The sequence below is a fragment of the Pongo abelii genome, chromosome 12, assembly GCF_028885655.2.
Source record: "Pongo abelii isolate AG06213 chromosome 12, NHGRI_mPonAbe1-v2.0_pri, whole genome shotgun sequence".
Classification (NCBI taxonomy): domain Eukaryota; kingdom Metazoa; phylum Chordata; class Mammalia; order Primates; family Hominidae; genus Pongo; species Pongo abelii.
Genome location: NC_071997.2, coordinates 121,410,873 through 121,433,960, shown reverse-complemented (window position 1 = coordinate 121,433,960; position 23,088 = coordinate 121,410,873). Strand labels below are relative to the sequence as shown.

Genomic DNA, 23,088 nt, shown 5'->3' with positions numbered 1-23,088 from the left:
ATGAGAGATAATAGGTGTCAAGTCCCTAGTGCAAAATCCGTCTTCAATGGTCACGCAAGCTTCACAGTTTCACAGGAGCCATTTCTAATCGAGTCTTGAAGCTCTCTACCCCAGTGACTAAGAATGTTTCTAAAATGACATCAAATGGAACAAAGAGAAGTGCGGTGAACGCTTTGTCCTGAGGTTTTGTTCAGAACTTGACAGGCTATCCAGAGGGCTCCCAAGATGGTAGCTCATGGAGGCTTTCATTGGTCCCAGCACATGGATTCAGTCTCTGCACTTAGCAACAGTATCTGCCTCCTGCTTTGGAAAGAAAACAAAAAGGTAACCCTGTAGTCAAATACACCCACGACAGCAAATCCCCATGACAGCCTGTCCACAAAGAGCTGCGGGAAAGATGAGCTATTGCTGTCCGCCTCAGTGAACTCCAATGAGAGGGTGACAAAGGAAAGGGATGGGGTGGGCGTGGGGGCTTGTCAGCTCTGCCTCCAAAAAGCATTTCAGCCTCCTTCTCGCCCTCGATTCCCGCTGCCCGCTACTGCCCTCCTCATCATTGTTCCTGGACTGTCACAGCTGCTTCCTAATTCATCTCCCTGTCTTTGGTCTCTCCACTGGCCCTCCACTGTCACTGTCAAAGAGCTGCTTTTTTTCTTCTCTTTTCTTCTTCTTATTTTTTACTTTTATTTTTTGCAGCTGTTGACTTTGTATTGCCAGAGAAATCGTCTCAAAATGCAGATCGGACCTCATCCGTTCTCTGATTGAAATCTGTTGTGTACCTTGTTTTATACTCCTTGTTAGTATTTTCCCCTGTAAACTGGCCGCTTGCCTGCCTGGTGGTCTCCCCATCATGCTGCTGGCTGCTGGAGGGTTGCAGCTGTTTCTGAACACTCAGGAGCCCCTGGCCATCACCTTATCATGGACTACTTGGTGCATTGCACTCTCCCTGGTCCAGTCACACTAATGCTCACTCAGTTCCTCAAAAACTTTTCCTCACTACTGAGTCTTCTCATGTTTTCTTTGCCTAAAACATTATCCCTTTGCTGCTTCCTCTAGCAAACTCCTTATCCTCATTTTGGACATCATTCACTCAGGGAAACCTTCCCTGGACCCCCAGATGAGGCTAGCACCCAAGCTTCCTCCCTGTAGGTAGCTCGATGACCCCAGAAACCTGGGCAAATGACAATAATGATGTTTCACTGTCAACACGTGCATTACATTATAAATAACTAAATTGAATTTGAAAAAGAGAATCCTAACTATGCTGACTTTGAAATATGAAGCAAAACATGATGACAAGATATAATGTTTTGTCTTAAATCTTCTAAGTAAATATTACAAAGGATTTTGTTTTGATTCATCCCTATCAAATTATTGGTAAGTTTAGCAACTTCTATTTTCCCTCCTGCTTGAATTACATGCTGAATAATAATTTTTTTAGAATTGCTTAAATACTATTGATTCAAATTAGTTTTGTTTTGTAGAAAAAATAGTAGTTAGCCTTGGGAATTCTCAGAAACGAAAATAGTAAGTAAAACAGGAATACTTGTGCTCAAGTTGTGATAATGATGATAATTTATCTTGTATAAATTTGCAGAGTTCAAATATAATTTGTTAAAGATTTTGTTTTGTTTTGTTTTTGAGACGGAGTCTCACTCTGTCGCCAGGCTGGAGTGCAGCGGCACCATCTCAGCTCACTGCAATCTCCGCCTCCTGGATTCAAGTGATTCTCCTGCCTCAGCCTCCTGAGTAGCTGGGATTACAGGCGTGCACCACCACACCCAGCTAATTTTTTTTGTATTTTTAGTAGAGACAGGGTTTCACCATGTTGGCCTGGATGGTCTCGATCTCCTGACCTTGTGATCTGCCCGCCTCAGCCTCCTGAAGTGCTGGGATTACAGGCATGAGCCACGGCACCCGGCCAATTTGTTAAAGATTTTACCAGGCTGGGTGTGGTGGCTCATACCTGTAATCCCAGCACTTTGGGAGGCAGAGACAGGCAGATTGCTTGAGCCCAGGAGTTCAAGACCAGCCAGGGCAACAAAATAAGACTCCCATCTCTACAAAAAATACAAAAATTAACCAGGCATGGTGGCACACACCTGTAGTCCCCAGCTATTTGGGAGGCTGTAAGGTGGGAGGATCAATTGAGCCCAGGAGTTTGAGGCTGCAGTGAGTCGTGATTGCACCACTGCACTCCAGCCTGGGCAACAGAGTGAGATCGTGTCTCAAAAAAAAAAAAAAAATTTACCAAAGCAAAATTTCACTGGTAATAATTCAGATGAATCATTTCAATTTTTCTTCTGCATTTTCTGTGGTAGGGTTATATATTACAAAAATTCATTTGAATTAATTGTGTTGAAAGAGGAAATACAGTCAATAAGCTTAAAATCTTTTGTTTTGCTAAGTAGTTATGTGTCATTTACATAATTAAAAAAATTATAGTACCTTCTCCTAAAATAGAAAGAAAGTAGTCAAATCTCAGAGAATAATCACATCATATTGGCTTCAGGCTCATGATACCAAAAAATTTTAAATATCATTAGACCTTGGAGAAATTTTGGTCAAGGCAAATTACACAAACAAAAAAACTTTGAATTTTTTTGGAAGAGGTATATTTACATGGCTCAAAATTCAAAAGACACAAAAGAGTAATAGTGAAAAATCTCCCTTTCACTCTTGTCTCTCGGCAGTAATGTCCTCTCTTTGGAGACTATCATTGTGCTGGTTTCTTGGATATTCTTGCAGAATATTTATGCAAAAATATTCATCTATGTTATCCTTCCCCCTTTTAGCACACTAGTAATGTATTTTTTTTTCCTTCTTTCAACCTAACAAAATACCTTGCAGATTGCTCTCTGTCAGTGCAATAAATAACTTTCTTACTCTTTTTTTTTTTTTTTCTAGAGAAGGAGTTTCGTTTTTGCTGCCCAGGCTGGAGTGCAGTGGTGTAATCTTGGCTCACTGCAACCTCCACCTCCTGGGTTCAAGCGATTCTCCTGCCTCAGCCTCCTGAGTAGATGGGATTGCAGGCACCCACCACCACACTCTGCTAAGTTTTGTATTTTTAGTAGAGGCAGGGTTTCACCATGTTGGCCAGGCTGGTCTCGAACTCTTGACCTCAGGTGATCAGCCTGCCTTGGCCTCCCAAAGTGCTGGGATTACAGGCATGAGCCACCACACCCGGCTCTTTCTTACTCTTTTTTATGTCTTCACAGTATTGAATTGTGTGTATACACCATAAATTACCCATGCTGTACCCCAAGACTGGACACTTAGGTTATTTCCAATATTTTGCTACTATAAATAACACTGAATATAGAATAATCTTGTGCAGATGTTACTTCATTTAAGGTTGAATATTTCTAAAAGATAAATGGCTGGAAGTGAACTACCAGGTCAGAGATACATGCACTGGTGATTTTGATCATTGGCAATTGCCAAATTGTCCTCCACAGATTATCCTACCAATTTACCTTAACTCTTTCTAGCAAGAGATAAAGGTGTGGAACTATGATAAAGCAAATAAATTTTCACACAGCTTTTAAGAAACAGCGTTGTTCATTTGTATTAACACATTTCTCCAACAAAAGACTCCTCATTCTTTTGGATAGAAAGGAGCTCTATATCGAAAGGCTGCTAACTGCCAGAACAGTAGTTTTCTTTGCTGGTGCTATTAAAGGTTTTCAATCATTTTAGCTTAAAGTCTGACATGGTACTGAAATGTATATATGAATTTTGGGACACATTACAATCATTCAAGTATATTATATATGTATATAGGCTGGGTGTGGTGGCTCATGCCTGTAATCCCAGCTACTTGGGATTACTTTGGGAGGCTGAGGCGGGCCAATCGCTTGAGCCAGGAGTTCGAGACCAGACTGGGCAACAAGGCAAAACCCTATATCTACAAAAAATACAAAAATTAGCTGGATGCAGTGGTGCATGCCTGTACTCCCAGCTACTTGGGAGGCTGAGGTGGCAGGATCTATTGAGCCCAGGGGACCAAGGCTGCAGTGAGCCATGATGCCACCACTGCACTCCAGCCTGGGCGACAGAGTGAGACTCTGTCTCAGAAAACAACAAACACACAACAAAACATGTATATAATATACCTCGTGTATATTACACACTATCACATGCCTTGAAGAATGAACTCCCAAGAGGTGTTCTTTGGAGAAATAGAGAAATCGGATGACGAGGTTAGGTGTGATGGGTACAGACATCCACTGTGATATTGTTTTCTACCCTTTGCGTTTCCTTGTCCTATGTAATTTGTTCTGTAACTGCCAGTAGAGATCAAGAAGGTGGTCCTTACATGTTGCTACACACCTGACAGAAAGGTGTATTTCTATATATGTTATTGGAACAACAGAGTATCTTCCCATTCAAACATTTATATAATTTCATCTTCTTTGGTTATTGGGAGCCCAGGTCTAGCGTGCACCCACACTGCACCCAGATTTTTAAAGAAAGCTCCATCAGAGGTGAATTACTACCTTCTATTCTTGAATTCTATGCAAATACTATCTAGTTTGTTAGATAATGTCTTCTTGATTATTAAATGTTCACGTCTCATGCACTACCCCCATGAACTATATTGGTTGCATCAAATTCATTTTGCCCCTCTGATTCCTTCCTCTGTTTTATCTAATATTTAATGTCAACCAAGATGCTTTTGGTAGTGCTGTTACCAGCTGGTCTATCATTTGCAAATGTGTAGTGAATTCAAAGTGCTCTCCACCAGGTGGCGCACTTTCACCTTAGGGAGTCTATTGAATGGAGCCCTTGAATTTTGGGTGACCAATATTCCTGCTAAGATCCGGGTGAGGATCTTATCCCCTCCCTTACCCCCTCTTTTGGTGGGGAGAGGGGTGCAGTTGGATTTGAGTTCAAGGTTTCTAATGAGGAAGTGCCACATCTAGTCTTCAGATTTACTACTGATCAAGATGGAGTTTAGTATTTCTGGTCTAAACCTCACTCAGAAACAAGCCAAACCCGAACCTTACTGCTACGGGTCAAATTGTGTCCTATTTGTGCCAGGACCCTTCCAAAATTCATATGTTGCAGTTCTAACTGGTACCTCAGGATGTGACCTTATTTGGAGCGAGGATCTTTTCAGAGGTGATCAAACTAAAATGAAGTAATTAGGGCGGGTCCTGTCCAAAATGACTGGTGTGTCTTTATAACAAGAGGAAATTTGGACACAGATTTGCATAGAAGGGCCAGGCATGGTGGTTCACGCCTGTAATCCCAGCACTTTGGGAGGCTGAGGCGGGTGGATCACCTGAGGTCAGGAGCTTGAGACCAGCCCGGCCAGCAAGGTGAAAGCCTGTCTCTACTAAAAATACGAAAATTAGCCGGTCTTGGTGCCACATGCCTAATCCCAGTTACTCAGGAGGCTGAGGCAGGAGAATCACTTGAACCTGGGAGGCGGAGGTTGCAGTGAGCTGAGATCATGCGACTGCACTGCCGCCTTGCTGACAGAGTGAAGACTCAGTCTAAAACAAAAAACAAAAAACAAACAAACAAACAAACAAAAATTGTATAGAAGGAAGACAATGTGGAGAGACTCAGTGAGAAAGCCATTTACAAGCCAAGAAGAGAAGTCTGGGACAGATCCTCCCTCACAGCCACGGGAAGGAACCAACCTGCTCACATCTCAATGCTGGGCTTCTAGCCTCCAGATGGGAGACAATAGATTTCTATTGTCTAAGCCCCTCTGTCTGGAGCACTTTGTTATAGCAGCCCTAGCAAACGAATGCACCTTCCCATCCACATTTTGGGACAATTTAAGCAAGCTGGGTGAAGGGGTGTGAAAATGTGTGGATGGTAGAAAGAAAAAGGTATGAGAAGTGTTGGGTCTGCACAAAACAGAAATATAGGTGCAAAGAGAACACATGTATCCAGCAGAGAACTGTTTGTGTGACAAGGCGTGTTTGTGTGTGAGAGTATGGATATGTGTGAAAAAGAGCCATGTGTATGCTTGAAGCACGAGTACTGCGTGCATTTAAGGAAGTAGATATATGTAAGGAATCAACATGCATAGCACATGCACAGTCACGTAAGACACATAAGGGGGAAATGTGTGTAAGAATGTGTATGTGTGAGGGAGAGAAAAATGTGTGTGTGCATGAGGGAGAGAGAGAGAGAGAGAAATTCTTCAGGATAATGCTGGCAAAGACACAAAGGCCAGAAGAGAGCCACGTCTAACTGCTTTACCCACCCCGCTGTTTTTGGGGAAGGCCTCTGCTTATTGAATGGGCTTGGAGAGAGACGGCTCCTTTGCAAGTTACAGGTTGGCCACCAAAGTTTTTTAGCTTGGCCCCATTCTTGTCAACATTTTAAACCAGGCTAATTCAGCTCATTTAAGAAAATATCTTGAAATGACTTTTTCAAGTTTTGGTTCAAGTTCAATAAAGACATAAAACAAGTGCGTCAGGTTCCAGGAAAAACATAATCATTTGTACTTGTGTGCTTGTATTTAAATCAACGAACTAGGAGCGGGGAGGTGATTCATTAAACAAGAAAATAAACAACTTTTTCATCGAATCTCATTTCTTTTCTTAGCTGAGAAAAGAATTACATTAATTAGCTCTACCAACTAATGAATTCTTAGTTGGTAGGAGTTTATGCATTTCTAAAATTCATTATAGTTATTCAAAAATAGGATTAAATGGTTTCTCTCAAAGTCATTGTATTAACTAGTTAAGGTATGGGACATCTTCCTAGGAATTTTTCCCTCAATGTAGCATCATATTCATTTTGATTCTTCTGTTGAGCCAAATTACACTTTTGTCATGATTGAAAGTGATCGCCTATTTAAAGAAAGGAATTCATTTATGTAATGAATTCTTCTATAGCAGGAGTGGGAAATCTAACTATAGCCCAGGGGCCAAATCCATTCAGTTGACTAACTTTAGCTTTTTATTTTTGTTTTACAGTCCACGAGCCAAGTAAGTATATTTTTACATTCTTAAAAGGTTACATTTAGGTGGGGGGCAGTGGCTTATGCCTATAACCCCAGCATTTTGGGAGGCTGAGGCAGGATAATTACTTGAGGCCAGGAGATCCAGACCAGCCTGGGTGACAGGGTGAGACCCCTATCTCTAAAAAAAAAAAAAAGTTACATTTTAAATGGTTATGTAAGCCTCAACTCTGCCTCCTAGAAGGCAATGCCTAAAATATTGACCCCTTGCCGTTTAAGAAAAATTTGCTGACCTCTGTTCTATGGGATTTTATCTGCTTGGTAAGACACAGCTGTCAAAACGTAAAGAGGAAAAAATGTAAGGACATTTTTCACAGTGATTATTGCTTTAGCAATTACAGTAAGTAACCCAAACCATAGAGCAGACATTTGGGCTAATGTTAATTCAACATCATTATTCTGCACATGTTTTTACTAGAGTGGCTGAAATGAGCTATACCCTAGAAAGATAAACGCAGTTCAATAATGCTCACTGCAGTCTTGTTTATAATCTCAACTCCAATGTCTCTCAACAGAAGAATGTATATATGACTTGTGCCCTACCAATACAACGGAATACTATTTAATAGTTAAAATGAATAAACTAGAGCTATATGGATGATCAGATGGATCTTATAATCTTGAGCAAAAAAGACAAACCGACCGGGTTACAGAATGAAATAGGAACACACAGGAAGTTGTAAAAATCTTCTATATGACTTATGAACACACGCATATGCAGTAATAGTATAAAAACAGGAATGGGATGCTTTGGAAGAGTACTCGGGATGACGTGAGGAAGGCTTCCAGGGGCTTTAACTGTATTGCAATATTCATTCATGCCTTAAACATTTGAAGCAAGTGTGGCCCGATGTTAGGATTGGCTGGTTCTTGAGCACATGGGCTCTTTACATCACTCTCCTAGTTTAGCGTGTTTGAAAATTTCACAATGAGAAAAGTCAAATGCGGGTCTTCGAGCTATTTCATGATGAGAAAAGGAAAATGACAGTGCTGCCAATCAGAGTATGGCGAGCTGCAGGGGTTCACTCACGCTCTTTTACTGAGGACCTGCGGTGTGCTGGCAGGTGCTGGGGCCTATAACCTCACTCCCCGCTTCTTTAGTTTAACCGTCCACATTCGTGAACTGTGACTTTTCAGGGTGTTTTCAAAGACAGTGGCTGTTAGGCCCAAGGCCCCACTGTGGGTCCTGGGGGTGAGTGGCAGGGGGCCCAGGGACGGTTTCCTGACTCCAGTTCTGTCTCTGGCGGCCTCCTGAAAACACAGGGGCCTGTCTTTTCATTAAAAAAAGAAAGAGAGAGAAAAAAAAAAAAGAAAAAAAGAGAAATCTCTAGTTCTCTTTGTTTCTTGTTTCAGCTTCCTTCTTCGCTGGGGGCCACCTCAGCAGCAGCCGCCAGTGAGGACTGAGGGACTCATTTGAGGTTTGTTCATTTCTTCCCTCCTTCACTCATTTTTTCCGACTTGGCTGTCACCAGGAAAAGCTGGCCAGGTTCCACCTGCAGGGGTCCATCGTTCCAGAATCTTCCTTTTCCTCTCTCGACCTCAGGCTGGGCCCCTCATGGGCCGCTCGCCGACCTCAGCTGTTGGGGACCGGATCCCCCAATCTCCGCGTCCTGAGCGGTCGGCGGCGGTGGGGAGAGGGCGGCGGGTTCCCGCGGTCACCGCGCTCGGTCGGGCTCAGTCCCGGCGGCCGAGCGTGGGGGTCCGGGGGCCCCTGGGGTGGAGTTGTCGGGAAGCCTGGGCTCCACTCCTGCTGCCTCACAGCCTCGCCGTGCCCCGTCTGGGCGCCTGCGTTCCCAAGCGACAAAATGACCTCGGTCCTCCGAGGGGTTTCCCAACCTCTGTCCAGATCTTCTTCCCCGCTAAGTGCCCTGTCACCCGAGGGGGTGTCCAGTGTGGCCCCGCAGGAATGTCGGGGTGCCTGGGCCCGGGGGTGGGACGGGGCTGCTGCAGGGAGGGCGGCCCCCGTAAGAGGAAGGAGGACGGCGACACTGCTGAGCGCAGACGGCGCACGGAGCCCGGGGCTGGGCACTCAGGTGCGAGGTTCCTTCCATCTTTCTGAACCCACGCAGGTGGGCGCGGGAAGGGACCCGGCAGCCGCCAGGGCAGGGTCAGCGGGCGGGGCGGCCCCGCGCGGCGACCTTCCTTGGGACGCGGAGAGCCGGGCACGGGAGTGGGGGAGCGCGTCTTTGTTGGGGAGGAGGGCGGGCGGTTCAGGGTAAGACTGGGGTTCCAGGCCCGTAGCGCGAAACCGGGTGGGAGGGCGCGGGGGGCTCCCCTCTGTCCCTGTCACCTCCACCCATCGCCGGCCGCCGCTGGGGGTTCCGGCCCCGCGCCCTCCCCCGACCCTTCCCCGGCGGAGGTCCTGGGGCGGCCAAGCCCACCGCCCGGCCCTCCTCCGCGGCCGCCCCGAAGACCCGGAGAAGTGGACCGCAGGGGGCGGCCGGTGTCAGGGGTCGAGTCCTCCGCGCTGGCCGCGGCTCCGGAGATCCGGGCTTTGCCGAGCGCCCCGCGGCGTGGCCGGGGCCGGGGCCAGGTCTGGTTGCGGGGCCTGGCGCTGCGGCCGCGAGCGCAGCCTGGAGGCTGGGCTGGCCTCCGTCGGCGGCGGGCGCTCGGGAGCGGGGCCGCGGCGGCCGGAGGACAAAGGGCCGGAGGTAGGAGCGGTACCTCCGGGCGGCCGCGGGCGGGGCGGGGGCGCGGGGCCACTCGGCGCCGGGCAGGGAAGGTGCGCCCCGCCGGACGCGGGCACTTCCTGACCCTGGTCCGGGGAAGGAGGTGGGAGGTGTCCGGGATCCGCCCTGGCAGCGTGTAGGGACCTGGGTGCTGCCGCTGCTGTGCGCTTGTGCGTGAGTGTGTGCGCGTGTATAGGTGTGCGCGCGCGTGAGTGTGTAGGGGTGTGCGTGCGTGTATGGGCGTGCGTGTGCGTGTATGGGTGTGCGTGTGCGCACGTGTGTGCGTGTATGAGTGCGCCTGTGCCTGCGTGCATGTGTACGCGTGTATCGGTGTGCGCGTGTGTGTGTGAGAGAGAGAGAGAGCACGCGAGGCTCCTGGCGCTTGGCACATGGTGAGCGCTCGGTAGGTGGGAGCTGTGAACAGTGACGGTATTGCAAGGGGGTGTGTGTGTGTGTGTGTATCTGCCTCTGCCTCTGTGTTTAAGGAGACTGTCTGGAGCCCAGAGTGGCAGCCACATGTCCCCAGCACTTGGGACCCGGGAGAAAATTTTGGGGTATCTTTCCTGAGTGGCTCTGGGACGGTGGTTTAGGGGTCCCTGCACTTGAAGAGGATGGTTCAGGGGAGGTGGGGACTTCCTAACTGTATCCAGTTTGGGTCCTGGGAACAAAGGCTGCTTCCCCGAAGTACAAAAAGGTGTGTGTATATGTGTGTGTGTGTGCGTGTGGCCCGGCCACCAGGGCGCCGGCAGCTGGAGACTGGGAGAGCCGCCATTCATGCGGAGGGACTCCGGGCCATTTTGCTGTCAACTCTCTTTTGATCCCTGGTCTTGAGGACCTGCAAAAAAGAACTACTTACTTTGTATACTGAAGCTTTTCTTTAATAAACTTTTATTAGAGAGTTAAGTGTTACTTCAGGGCTTGAAAGACTTTTTATTTTTATTATCCCTTTAAAACAATAAATGTGTAAATTTAGCTTGAATAAACACTCTTTTATTCCCAGTGAGAGCACTTTAATTTCTGCATTTAACCTGGGAGTTAGACATGGGGATTCTGAACTCCATCTTCTATAAATATTGTCGTCATGCCGCCTGGTTTGTAGCACTTTGTTATTGGGAGTTTTAAAGGCCAATTAGAATTACACTTCTCGATCCTCTTAGGATTTCTTAAATCTCTGGGCAGATTTGCAGAATTGGTCATAAGCAATCCATTGTTTCCAGACCACTGTTTCTGGTGCTTTCTCAGAAAAGTTTGTTTCTAGGAAACAAAAACCAAATTTAAAATGTGAAACAATTAAACGGAACACAGGTGAGGAGATCTTTCTAAGGTCTTTCTTCATGCCAAAATCTGGTTCATTTAAAGTTTGCAGTGTTATCTGTGGCATTTCCAGTTCTCAACTGCAGTACACGAGGCGTTCTGCTGTTCTTTCAGGGACAAGCATTCTTTCTTGAGTAAGAAGTTAACTCAGGAGGCAGGCACGGCTCACACCTGTAATCCCAGCTACTTGGGAGGCTAAGGCCAGAGGACTGCTTGAGGCCAAGAGTTCGAGACCAGCCTGGGCAACATAGTGAGACTCTCATCTCTAAAAAAAAAAAGAAAAGAAAAAGAAAAAAATTAGTGGGGTGTGGCGGCACATGCCTGTAGTCCTAGCACTTGGAGCCTAAGCTGGGAGGGTCTCTTGAGCCCAGGAGTTCGAGGCTGCAGTGAGTTATGATCGTGCCACTGCACTTCACTGCACGGAGCAGGGGGTGAAAAAAGCTGAGGCTGAAACTAAATTCCGTCTTGGCCTTTCTTGTTATTGCAGATGGTTTAAATGGTTTTTTTTTTTTTTTTTTTTTTTGAGACGGAGTCTTGCTCTGTTGCCCAGGCTGGAGTGCAGTGGCGCAATCTCGGCTCACTGCAAGCTCCGCCTCCTGGGTTCACGCCATTCTCCTGCCTCAGCCTCCTGAGTAGCTGGGGCTACAGGCGCCCGCCACCGCGCCCGGCTAATTTTTTGTATTTTTGGTAGAGACGGGGTTTCACCGTGGTCTCGATCTCCTGTCCTCGGGATCCGCCCGCCTCGGCCTCCGAAAGTGCTGGGATTACAGGCGTGAGCCACCGCGCCCGGCCTGCAGATGGTTTAAATGATTTATTGGTGGTTTAAAATGATTGATTCATGAAGATAACCAATTGGACCAATACCTGAAATCTTTTGCTGGGTAGGTAATTAGAAGCAACATTTATTTTATTTTTTATATATATATATGTATATATTTTTTTTTGAGACAGAGTCTTGCTCTTTTACCCAAGTTGGAGTACAGTGGCACAATCTCAGCTCACTGCCAACCTCTGCCTCCTGGGTTCAAGTGATTCTTGTGCCTCAGCCTCCTGAGTAGCTGGGATCCCAGGTGTTCACTTCCATGCCCAGCTAATTTTTGTATTTTTAGTAGAGATAAGGTTTCACAATCTTGGCCAGGCTGGTCTTGTACTCCTGGCCTCAAGTGATCCACGCACCTCAGCCTCCCAAAGTGTTGGGATCACAGGCGAGAACCACTGCACTCATCGGGAAGCTACATTTGAAACATCTGTGTTTGTCCCTTGTCACTTTCAATAGAGGTTTTGATCTCAAACAGCCTGTCTAAAAGGTTTCTATGCTTGGTACGAAGTTGATCACTCTTTCTTTCATTTAGTAAGCAATTTATTGAATACCTGTGGCATTATAGATGTTCATTCTAGTACTATCATTTTACTTGACATTAGAAACCCCCTTTTAAAGAAAACTGTGTTCACTTTGGGGATTCAAAATTTGAATTATTTAGAGATTCCAGAGTGTTCTGAGGCTATTTCAAAGTAGAGCTAATGAATGGTTAGAAAATCAGGATGGGAAGAAGATAAGTATAACATAAAGAGGGAGGCCAAGCCCCTGCATGCTACCCATGCCCAGGCACCATAATCAGGATTGAGAGTGACCAGGACATTTAAAGGAAAGGCTGTGGGATGGGCTGGTGACAGGAACTTGCTTTGAATAATCTCACCTTTCTCCTTCTAGCATTCTCTGTTCCAGACTTGGAAAGGAAGCACTTAGGGCTTTTGAGGGGGCAACTAACCATTAGGGCTGACTTTGGGCAGTTCATAGAACTCTGGGCTAGCTGTTCCAGAGCATCCAGGGTGACCTGTAATTCCTTCATAATGACTCCAGGCAGTTAACCCTCTCGGCTCTTACACTGCCTTAATGGAGAGTCTTGGAATCTATCGGTTCAGTTTCTGGACATACACATACATTGTAGTACTTTTTAAAACAATTTAGTTTCAATTGTAATTTTTGTAGAGACGAGGTCTCACTATGTTGCCCAGGCTGGTCTTAGACTCCTGACCTCAAGTAATCCTCCTGTCTCAGTCTCCTAGAGCACTGGGATTACAGGCCACCTCGCCCAGCCTAATTGTAGTACTTTAAAGCTAACTGCACTAGAAAGGAAGGGGAAGGCTCTCATAGAAGTAATATATATTTGTGACATAAAATTTAAGAAAATACAGAAGAGTTAAAAAAAAACAAAGAAAAAACAGCCAGGCGTGGTAGCTGATGCCTATAATCCCAATATCTATAATCCCAGCATTTTGGGAGGCTGAGGTGGGTGGATCACCTGAGGTCAGGAGTTCGAGACTAGCCTGGCTAATGTGGTGAAACCCAGTCTCTACTGAAAATACAAAAATTAGCCAGGTGTGGTGGTGTGTGCCTGTAATTCCAGCTACTTGGGAGGCTGAGGCAGGAGAATCGCTTGAACCCGGGAAGTGGAGGTTGCAGTGAGCTGAGATCACGCCATTGCACTCCAGCCTGGGCAACAAGAGCGAAACTCTGTCTCGGAAAAACAAACAAACAAACAAACAAAAACCACAGAAATCTATGATTTAGATATAATTACTCTGAACACTTTGGTCTATTTTTTCCTGTTATAAAAATGAAATTCTATATGCTTCTAAAAGTTAGTTAAAATTATATTATATGATATAATTTTATATCTCATTTTAATGTAATATATTATGGACATTGCTTATTTCAATATTTCTTTGACATTATTATTTTAAATAACAATTTCATAGTCTATTGTGTTGATAAATTGTAATTTTAGTATTTCTCTAGTGGATGCTTGAGCTTTGCCTATCATTTGTACTTTTAATGTTCTTTCTAATTTGGTAAAACGTCATTGATTGATGGTAGTACACATTTCTCAAACTTGGCTGCTCTTAGGAAGTGACAAAAATATTGAACTTCAGGGACATGAAATGAAAAGAGATGAAGTCTTGCCTCAGTCCTCTTGATCTCAGTGGATATAATCTAGCTGACTCTTAACTGTCTCTGATGCCACTGTTCAACCTGTAGCACAATGCTTGCATTTTATTTATGCCATCAAATTATAGGCTTCTTAGGAACAGATATTTATGTCTTAACTTTGTCTGCATCCCTTCAGTGCCCAGCCAAGGCTTGGCAAGCCATAGATGTTCAAAACACACTGTTTTCCTGAGGGAGAGGGCATATTTTAGGGGTAGTGTGAGAGACTAAGCCCTTCAGAAATGTGCAATGACAAATCTTGATCCAACTGATTTCCGATAACTTCTTTTTGATTATGGAAAATTTCAAACATGTCCAAAACGTGTCCAAAAATAGAAAGATTGTGAGCCTCTGTGTTCATCATTCAGCTTCAGCAATTGTGAAGATTTTCTCAATTTTGTTTCTTGTGTTTCCTCCCTCCCCACACCACAACCCTTTCGGATTACTTTAAAGTAAATCCAAGACATGATATCATTTCATGCCTCTGGTGTTTTTGACCACGAGTTTACATCAGAATCCAATGAGAAGGGAATGTCTTCTGGGGCTCAACAGAAGGCGGTTGACTGGCTGGGAGGTTGTGGAACAGGAAAACTGGTGACCTGGGAGTTAGGGGCCTACCATACTTGTTCAGTTTTGACCTCGACAGAGGTGGTTCTCCTCTCGGGGCTCAGGTTCTCATCTGCTCCTTGAGGAGGTTGGCTTGGGTAACCTAAAAGCTTCCTTCTGACGTTGACTTTACTGAAGCATATGCTCTGCCTGTATACTGTGATGGTTCTCAAATTCTAGTACCTGGACCAGCATCAGTGTTGTCAGGGAACTTGTACAAAATACAGATTCTCTGGCCCCTCCTTAGACCAACTCGGAAACTCAAGGGGTGGTGACCAGCAGTCTGTGGTTTAACGAGCTCCTCCAGGGGTCTCTGATGGGTGGTCAACCTTGAGAACCACGAATCCATGAAGATGGCCCAGGAGTCTGTAAACTCTTAAAATAAAAACAACAGAAATGAAACCTCCTGGAAAGTGCGCATTTACTTGCTTGCAGCTCTGTAAGTCAACCGAACGTTAGACTTCTTCCCCCTATGCAGAATGATATTGGCTGTTGAAGGACAGTGAGATCTTTTGTTGATCAGGAACTCTGACTGATAGTTAAAGTGATTCATAAAGATTTGGGAAAGAGGCCGGGCGCAGTGGCTTACGCCTGTAATCCCAGCACTTTGGGAGGCCGAAGTGGGTGGATCATCTGAGGTTAGCAGTTTGAGACCAGCCTGGCCAACATGGTGAAACTCTGTCTCTACTAAAAATGTAAAAATTAGCTGAATGTAGTGGTGGGTGCCTGTAATCCCAGCTCCTTGGGAGGCTGAGGCAGGAGAGTGGCTTGAATCTGGGACATGGAGGTTGCAGTGAGCCGAGCCTGCGCCATTGCACTCCAGCCTGGGCAGCAAGAGTGAAACTCCGTCTCAAAAAAAAAAAAAAAAAAGATTTGGGAAAGAAATTACCAGATAAAATCTATCTGAACTGGGGCATATGTAGGCAGTTTTCATTAAAAAAAAAAAAAAAAAAGATTGAGAAGCCCTTTATATGACACACCACATTTGCAATGACATATTTATTTGTCTGATATATTGTCTCCTCCCAGTATGCAACATATGCTATCAGATCACTTTTGGTCACCCTTGTATCCCAGCACTCGGTACAATGGCTGGCCCATAGGAGGTACTGAGTAAATACCTGATGAATAAATGAGCTTTTGTTCTTTAGGGAACAATGCCAAGCCTCATACTGGTAGGAACAATTAGAGAACAATTAAGAATTCTACTTTGGGCCGGGTGCGGTGGCTCACACCTGTAATCCCAGTACTTTAGGAGGCCGAGATGGGCAGATCACAAGGTCAGGGGTTCGCAGACCAGCCTGGCCAACCTGGTGAAACCTGTCTCTACTAAAAATACAAAAATTAGCCACAAAAATTAGTCGGGCGTGGTGGTACGCACCTGTAATCCCAGCTACTTGGGAGGCTGAGGCAGGAGAATTGCTTAAACCCCGGGGACGGAGGTTGCAGTGAGCCAAGATCGCACCACTGCCCTCTGACCTGGGCGAGAGAGCCAGACTCCATCTCGGGGGAAAAAAAAAAAAGAATGCTACTTTGAAGTCTTGCCCCCAAATGTAGGAGAACTTGAGACAAAAGATCATTTAGTTTCATATTTCTCAAATAACAGTATTCTATTATGTGCTTAGCAATGTCTTAGACTCCAGCAGAGAACTATGGAGGCAAGAAAAGAGAAGAATAAAATAAAGGGCTCATGCGTATAAGAGTAGTTCATTGACTTAAATACCTTTCATTCCATTGCCTTGCAGACTCAAGAGTTAGTTGAATAATTATTACTATTATAGCCACCACTTCTTGAGAATCTACCATGTAAAAGTATTTTAGGTAAATTGCCACTGTCTTTACAACTCAGCAAAGTTGTTATTATTGTTGCCATTTTATAGGTGAGGAACAGGCTCAGAAGTGGCTTGTTAAGGCTGAGTAGTATCTGAATGTCAGAACCATATTATTATATATTATAATTGTAGTACAATAACATTATAATATATATTTATGTATTATATTACTAGATATATAGCAAATAATATGTAATTATATTACAATTATATATTCTATATTATATTACAATTATATATGTTATATTATATATATAATTGTAATATAATTTTACAGTTTACGTGCTACAAAATTTACCTTTTTAGAGAATACAATTCAGTGCTTTTAAATATATTCACAGAGTTGTGCAACTGTCACCATGATCTAATTCCAGAACATTTTCGTCACCCCAGAAAGAAGCCCCAGACCCATTATAGTCACTGCCTGCATCCCCTTCTCCCAGTCCCTGACCACCACGACTCTGCCTTTTGCCTCTATGGCAGATTTGCCTATTGTGGATATTTCATATAAATGGAACCATGTAATATGTGGACTTTTGTGCCAAACTTCTTTTACTCAGCATGTGTTTTCAAGGTTTATCCATGTTGTAGCATGTATCAGAACTTCGTTTCTTTATATGGCTGAAGAATATTCCATTATATGGATAGACCACATTTTATTATCCATTCATCAGTCTGATGGAAGTTTGGGTCATTTCCACTTTTTGGCTATTACGAATGATGCTTGTAGGAATCTTCATAAACAAATTTTTGGTATGGAAATGTGTTTGTCTTTTTCTTTTTTGAGACAGAGGCTCACTGTCTTGCCCAGGCTGGAGTGCAGTGGTGCGATCTCAGCTCACTGCAACCTCTGCCTCCAAGGTTCAAGTGATTCTCCTGTCTCAGCCTCCCAAGTAGCTGGGATTACAGGCGCACAGCACCACACCTGGCTAATTTTTGTATTTTTAGTAGAGACAGGGTTTTGCTATGTTAGCCAGGCTGGTCTTGAACTCCTGACCTCAGGTGATCTGCCCGCCTTGGCCTCCCAAAGTGTTGGGATTACAGGCGTGAGCTACCACACCCGGCCTTGGAAATGTGTCTTTAGTTCTCTTGGGTATGTACTTTAGGAGTAGAATTGCTGGGTCCTATGGGAACTCTAAGTTAACTTTTGGAGGGACTGCCAAGCTGATTTCCAAATTAGCTTCACTATTTTATGTGTCTACCAGCACTGTATGGGGGTCCCCTGTATGGGGGTTCCAGTTTCTCCACATCCTTGTGCACAGCTGTTACTGTTGGTCTTTTGGCGATACCCATTCTAGTGGGTGGAGAGGTCTCTCACTGTGGCTCTGATTTGCTCTGGTGTGGATTTTCTGTGGTTTAGATCCATTGTTTTTATAGGTTTGCATTTCCCCTACTTACATTATATTCTAAACATTATGAATAAATGGATCAGTACAGCACTGTCTTAATTTCCTTGGCATAGTATAAATTTCTGTATCTACTGTTTTCATGATTTAGAAATCTTAAAATAATATCTGCATATTAGTGTGTTCAATTTTTGTTTTATTTCTTTTAATACAGCTTCTGTATTAATACAGCTTCTGTATGGCAAATCTGCCATAGGGGCAAAAGGCAGAGTCGTGGTGGTCAGGGACTGGGAGAAGGGGATGCGGGCAGTGACTATAATGGGTCTGGGGCTTCTTTCTGGGGTGACGAAAATGTTCAAATCCTGACAATGTTATCAGAAGAATGACTTATTAGAAGGCTGAGTTAAAGCTAAAGAAATGGGCTAAATCACTAAAAAGCTTACTAAAGGTTTGTAGAATTAAGTCTGAGAGTAGGGCCAATGACTTAATTCTTACCTTTGGGCTCAAAATGTAATATGATATGATTGAAATCAGAGAGGATTAGAAGCATGTTTTGTCTCTAGCTGAGACCTTCTTATACCTCCATTTAATCATCTGATACTGACAATAATAATTTCCCAGAATTTTCGTAAGATTGAATATTTTGTTCATGAAGAGTGTTCTTGGCATGTAGTAGGTCTCAAGTAAACATTAGCAGCCTCCCTGTCTGGTTCCCAGGAGTGAGGCTGGAGGCCATAAGTGGCTTAAACCTTCTAGTTCCAGGCCCAGCAGCCAGTTTTCTTCAGTTTCTCCTCTTCACCAAGAGCTCATTGACATATTTGGATGCCCGATTTCTGCCTTGTTCCAATGCTTGGTTCTCTGTGCCCAGTTCTGCTAATTACCCTTCTACCAATTAGTTCAGTGCTCTAATCCACTATGTATGTGAGGCCTGGCCATCTCTGTTCCAGCCTCTTTCAGTGACTTCTAGTGTCTGCACCCTGATTTGGTGACTAGTTCCCACTTCTTGGGACAGATACACTTGGTGCTATTGATTTCACAGTCCTCTTCCCTGGATTCCCCATTGCTCTTCCAGCCATCTGGTTGACTCCCTGCCTGGCTACCATGCATCTTTTCCATGGTCATTGAACGTGGCACTTTACTCTGGGATTGTTCACCTAGCACTGGAGCATCATCATGGACACGCCAGGCCTGAGTGGGCTCTTCACTCATGCCCACCCCACTTGCTAGAAGCAACCATGCCACATTTGGCTAAGTCTTAAGTTAGGACAAAAACATCCCTCATTCTTTCTTCTCCAAACCCTCAGTGTGCTCTATCAAGAAATGCTTGTTGGTTGGTTTGTTTCTTGGTCAGCCATTGAAGACCCAGTCAGCTGTACTCCTGGCCATATGTACAGAATTTCTGCAAAAGGAGGATGATAAATTGGGAGCTCAGCTGTGTTATCACAGTCTGGGATCTGGAGCCGGCTTCACATTGCAGAGGCTCATTCCCTGCTGTGAGAAGTTTGGGATGAGGGGTGGGTTTCTGTGAGACCCTGACCTGGGTCCCCCCTGAGCTGAGTTCCCACTCACTGGGGACTGTGAGTGCATGAATGGGGGTGGGGACAGTGGGAATAAAGTTTGCCAGAATCAATGTAAGGGAAGAGAAAAGGGTAAAAGTTTGTTTTGAGGAAAACAGTCTTTCATCTGGACTGTGCCCTGGGGCAGCCCCCTTGAGACTCACACTGGAGGCCTCCTGGGGAGGGAACTGCAATGAGAAGGTGACCCCTAGTGCCTGTGGGGCCAGCAAGAGTCTCCAAGGCAGTCGTGCCAGGCAGTACCCACAGAGGGTGTGCCCTAGGAAAATGAGTCCTTATCTGCTGGGGGCTGGTCACAGCTGGAGCAGAGACCAGACAGGAATAATGCAAACTAGCAAGACTAGGCTTAAACAATGGGAGCTGAGGCTCAGCAGCTGGAGACATCGTGTCAGGAAGCAGAGCCCAAGTCCCAGGAAGGGCTGCTGGCAGCTGCTGGCCTTGAGCAATTGTCTCAAGATGATTGATTGTACAAACCTATCAATGAAGACACCTTGAGTAGCATCCCAACTATATGATTTTCAACTTGGTTATACAATAAGTCTCCACTTCATGTTGTCCATAGGCTTGTGGAAACTGTAACATGAAGGGAAATGAGGTAGGTACTGTATGCCATAGGAACTTGAACCTTGTTTATATCAATTAGCCCAGCGGCCCCCAACCTTTTTGGCACCAGGGGCTAGTTTCATGGAAGACAATTTTTCCACGGACAGGGTGCGGGGGAGGGTGAAACTGTTCCACCTCTGATCATCAGGCATTAGATTCTCATAAGGAGCATGCAACCTGGATCCCTTGTAGGTGCAGTTCACAATAGGGTTCGAGCTCCTATGAGAATCTAATGCTGCCACTGATCTGACAGGAGGCGGAGCTCAGGTGGTAATGACAGCAATGGGGAACGACTGTGAATACAGATGAAACTTCACTCGACTGTAAATACAGATGAAACTTCTCTTGCCCAGCGCTCACCTCCTGCTGTGTGGCCTGCTTCCTAACAGGCCATGGACAAGTACCAGTCTGTGGCCCAGGGACTGGGGACCCCTGAATTAGCCTATGTAAAATTGGTTTCCTTATACAGTATGTTATACTGAGCCAGTATTAATGCAAGCTTATGTTTTTGAAGGTTGCATTTTTTCCCCCAAAATTTTAGAGAGCAGATTTAGTCAGTTCTTTTGACCAGTAAGCCCTTATTGAATGTTTGCTTTGTGCCAGGCATGGTAAGAGGCACATGAGGTATAAGCTGCAGACTCTGACCTCTGGGGGCAATTTGTAAACTCCGGAGATGTAAGGTATTGCTGTTATGCTTGCAAATGCCTACAGACATGACACAGGTTTAGTGAGGGTAGGATTTGAGCTGCTGTGTTTGGGGGCTTAGGAGAAATGAATCTGCTGGAGAAAAGATGAAAGAAGAAATGAACAGTTGCTGACCTTTTCCCGAGTCCAGGTACCTTACACAGGCTCCGTCACCACTCCTTATGTGGTAAGCCGGAGTGTGGTACCCATTGTAAAGATGGGGAAACGGAGGTGCAGGAAAGCCTAAGGACTTGCCCAGGGTTGCATGGCCAGCAGATGGTAGGGAACCCATTTTTGTCTTACTCCAAAGTGGGAGAGAGGCTGGACAGAACCAGGCTGAGAAGATGGGCTGCAGGGGCAGTCTGACCCGGGGGTGCCCCCAACACTGAAGCTGTCTTCCCTGACTTGTCACCACAGAGACTCATGAAATTTTGGAGTTATCAGACACCCTCTGGATCCTCTAGTATGGTTTATAGATGGGCTGTGGCAGTATCACCTGGGGAATCAATAGAAATGTTCATTCTTGGGCTCCCAGACCCTCTGAGAGTCCCTGAAGGGGGCGCCCAGTGCCATCCAGGTACATCTTATGGATGCTGACAGTTGAGAAACATTGCTGTGGACGCTGTTCTAGAGTTGTTCTCGTAAGAGACTGATGGAGGGGAACTTTGGTCTGGAAATCCAGAGTCCATTCCTGATGCAGCTGCCAACTTCTGATTTCCTTATTTGGTCCTGTCTTTCAATGATGATAATCCTACACCTTTTTTAATGGGAGTGATCTGAGTGGTTAAGCTAATGGGTGTGTAGTTAAGAGCTGGTCACCTAGAGTCCTATAGATTTGGGGTCAAATCCAAGCTTAGTGACACTTGGGCAGGCTACTTAATGTTCTCTAGATCTGTTTCTTTATCTGTAAGATGGGGTCAATAATAATCAACACCCATGGGGTGGCTGCCAAAATCTAGCGGGTTACACATCAGGTGCTTAGACCATAGCCTCATACATGAAAAGAGCCCCCAACTTGTTATGACTCTTATTATTAGTGTCATCATCACCCATGACCTGTCTTCGGGGCCTGGACTTAGAGGTGCTCACCGCTGGTGGTGTTCAGTTTTCATGGCTGTCCACACCTCCTGCTCTGTTCCCATGGTGGTTGCTCTGTGTCATTCTGTGACCTTTTGGGAGGAGGGTCTCCCCTGCTTGCCCCTGCCCCCGGTGACATTGATTGGTCCTCCTGGGGAATCAGGCCTGTTACGTCGTCTGCTTATCTCCATGCCTCTTTCTATAGACATATGGCTCCTGAGCCATGTTGAGCATCTCACTGGGAAGAAGATTGGTGGCTTTACACCACCAGCTGCTGTCATTTACTAAGTCCCTACTTTGTGCCAACATTTTACATTAGCACTAAGCTTCACCGTAGCCTCAGAATGTAAGGACTAGGATACACATTGTACAAATGTGTAAACTGAGGCTCAGAAATTTACTAACTGGGTGGAACTATACGAACCTGCCATTTTTGTAGGTGAAAATTGCAGCATATTGGCAATTTCATTTGGTATTTTTTTCATACAACATAATTGTTTTTCCACAAAATTTAGAAAAAAATGGCCTCAAGGAAGTTTTCTTATTTCTTCTAACCAAACTGTTACCTAAAAGGATGCATTAAAAAAACATAAGTTGGGGTCATGCACTGTTCCAAGCACTTCACATGTAACTCACTCAATCCTCATGACAACCTTACGAGGGAGATGGGATTTTTATTATCCTCGTTTTGCAGAGTGGGAAACTGAGGCACACAGATGTTAAGTAGCTTGTCTGAGGCCACACACCTGGGAGATGGCAGAGACAGAGTTTGGACACACACAGTTTGGGCCCGGGTCCGAGCGCCTAGCCTCCGCGTGTACTAGTCCCTCGAATCTTGGTTAGGATAAGCCCCCTTTTTTTTTTTTTTGGAGTGAACGGGATTTTCGGTGTTGCGGAACTCGGATGAGTGGGGGAAGGAAGGGCCCAGCGTCACTGAGCTCCTCCGTGAGTCTGTGCGTGGCGCTCCTCTTCTGTGTCTTTGCAGCAGCCTTGGGACGGACGTAACGGCAACCCCGTTTTCCAGGTGAGGATAACCAGACTGGGAGAGGGTAAGGAGGTTACAGCTCCAAAAAGCGGCACGGCTGGGGTTTGAGGCTCTGCCTGACTGTGAAGCTGGCTCTCCTTATCCGTGGTGCTTCCTCCCTCTCCGCACGCAGTGGAGGTGCTGCTGGGACTGTCCTTGAGTCTAGTAGATGCGTCAGCCTCTTTACTTCCTCCCAGAAACTTCGACCTCCTGTGCTCGCTCTGTGGAGATCAGGCACCGGCCACTGTGCGCTGATCCCAGCTCATAGGGATGCAAATGCCTTTCAGATTTGGGCTGGGGTCACCAACAGGGTCTTCTTTCAATGATTCGATCACCATGGACGGGAACAAAAATGCCTTGTTAGGATGTGAACCCTCTCGGTTTA

At 45.4% G+C, this 23,088-nt stretch overlaps 1 protein-coding gene across 8 annotated transcripts in view; it reads left to right on the top strand.

The window, feature by feature from the left end:
• Positions 1-8,006: 8,006 nt before the first annotated feature.
• Positions 8,007-23,088, top strand: part of GREB1 (growth regulating estrogen receptor binding 1) — a 162,845-nt gene continuing 147,763 nt past the window's right edge. For 6 of the 8 annotated variants that reach the window (XM_054548389.1, XM_054548390.2, XM_054548391.2 and 3 more), the window contains exon 1: positions 9,527-9,636. The gene's annotated coding sequence lies outside the window, so the exon portion shown is untranslated. Of the gene's footprint in view, positions 8,404-8,685; positions 9,019-9,526; positions 9,637-23,088 lie in introns of those variants that run through there. The other 2 variants (XM_054548386.2, XM_054548387.2) reach the window with 2 other exon arrangements.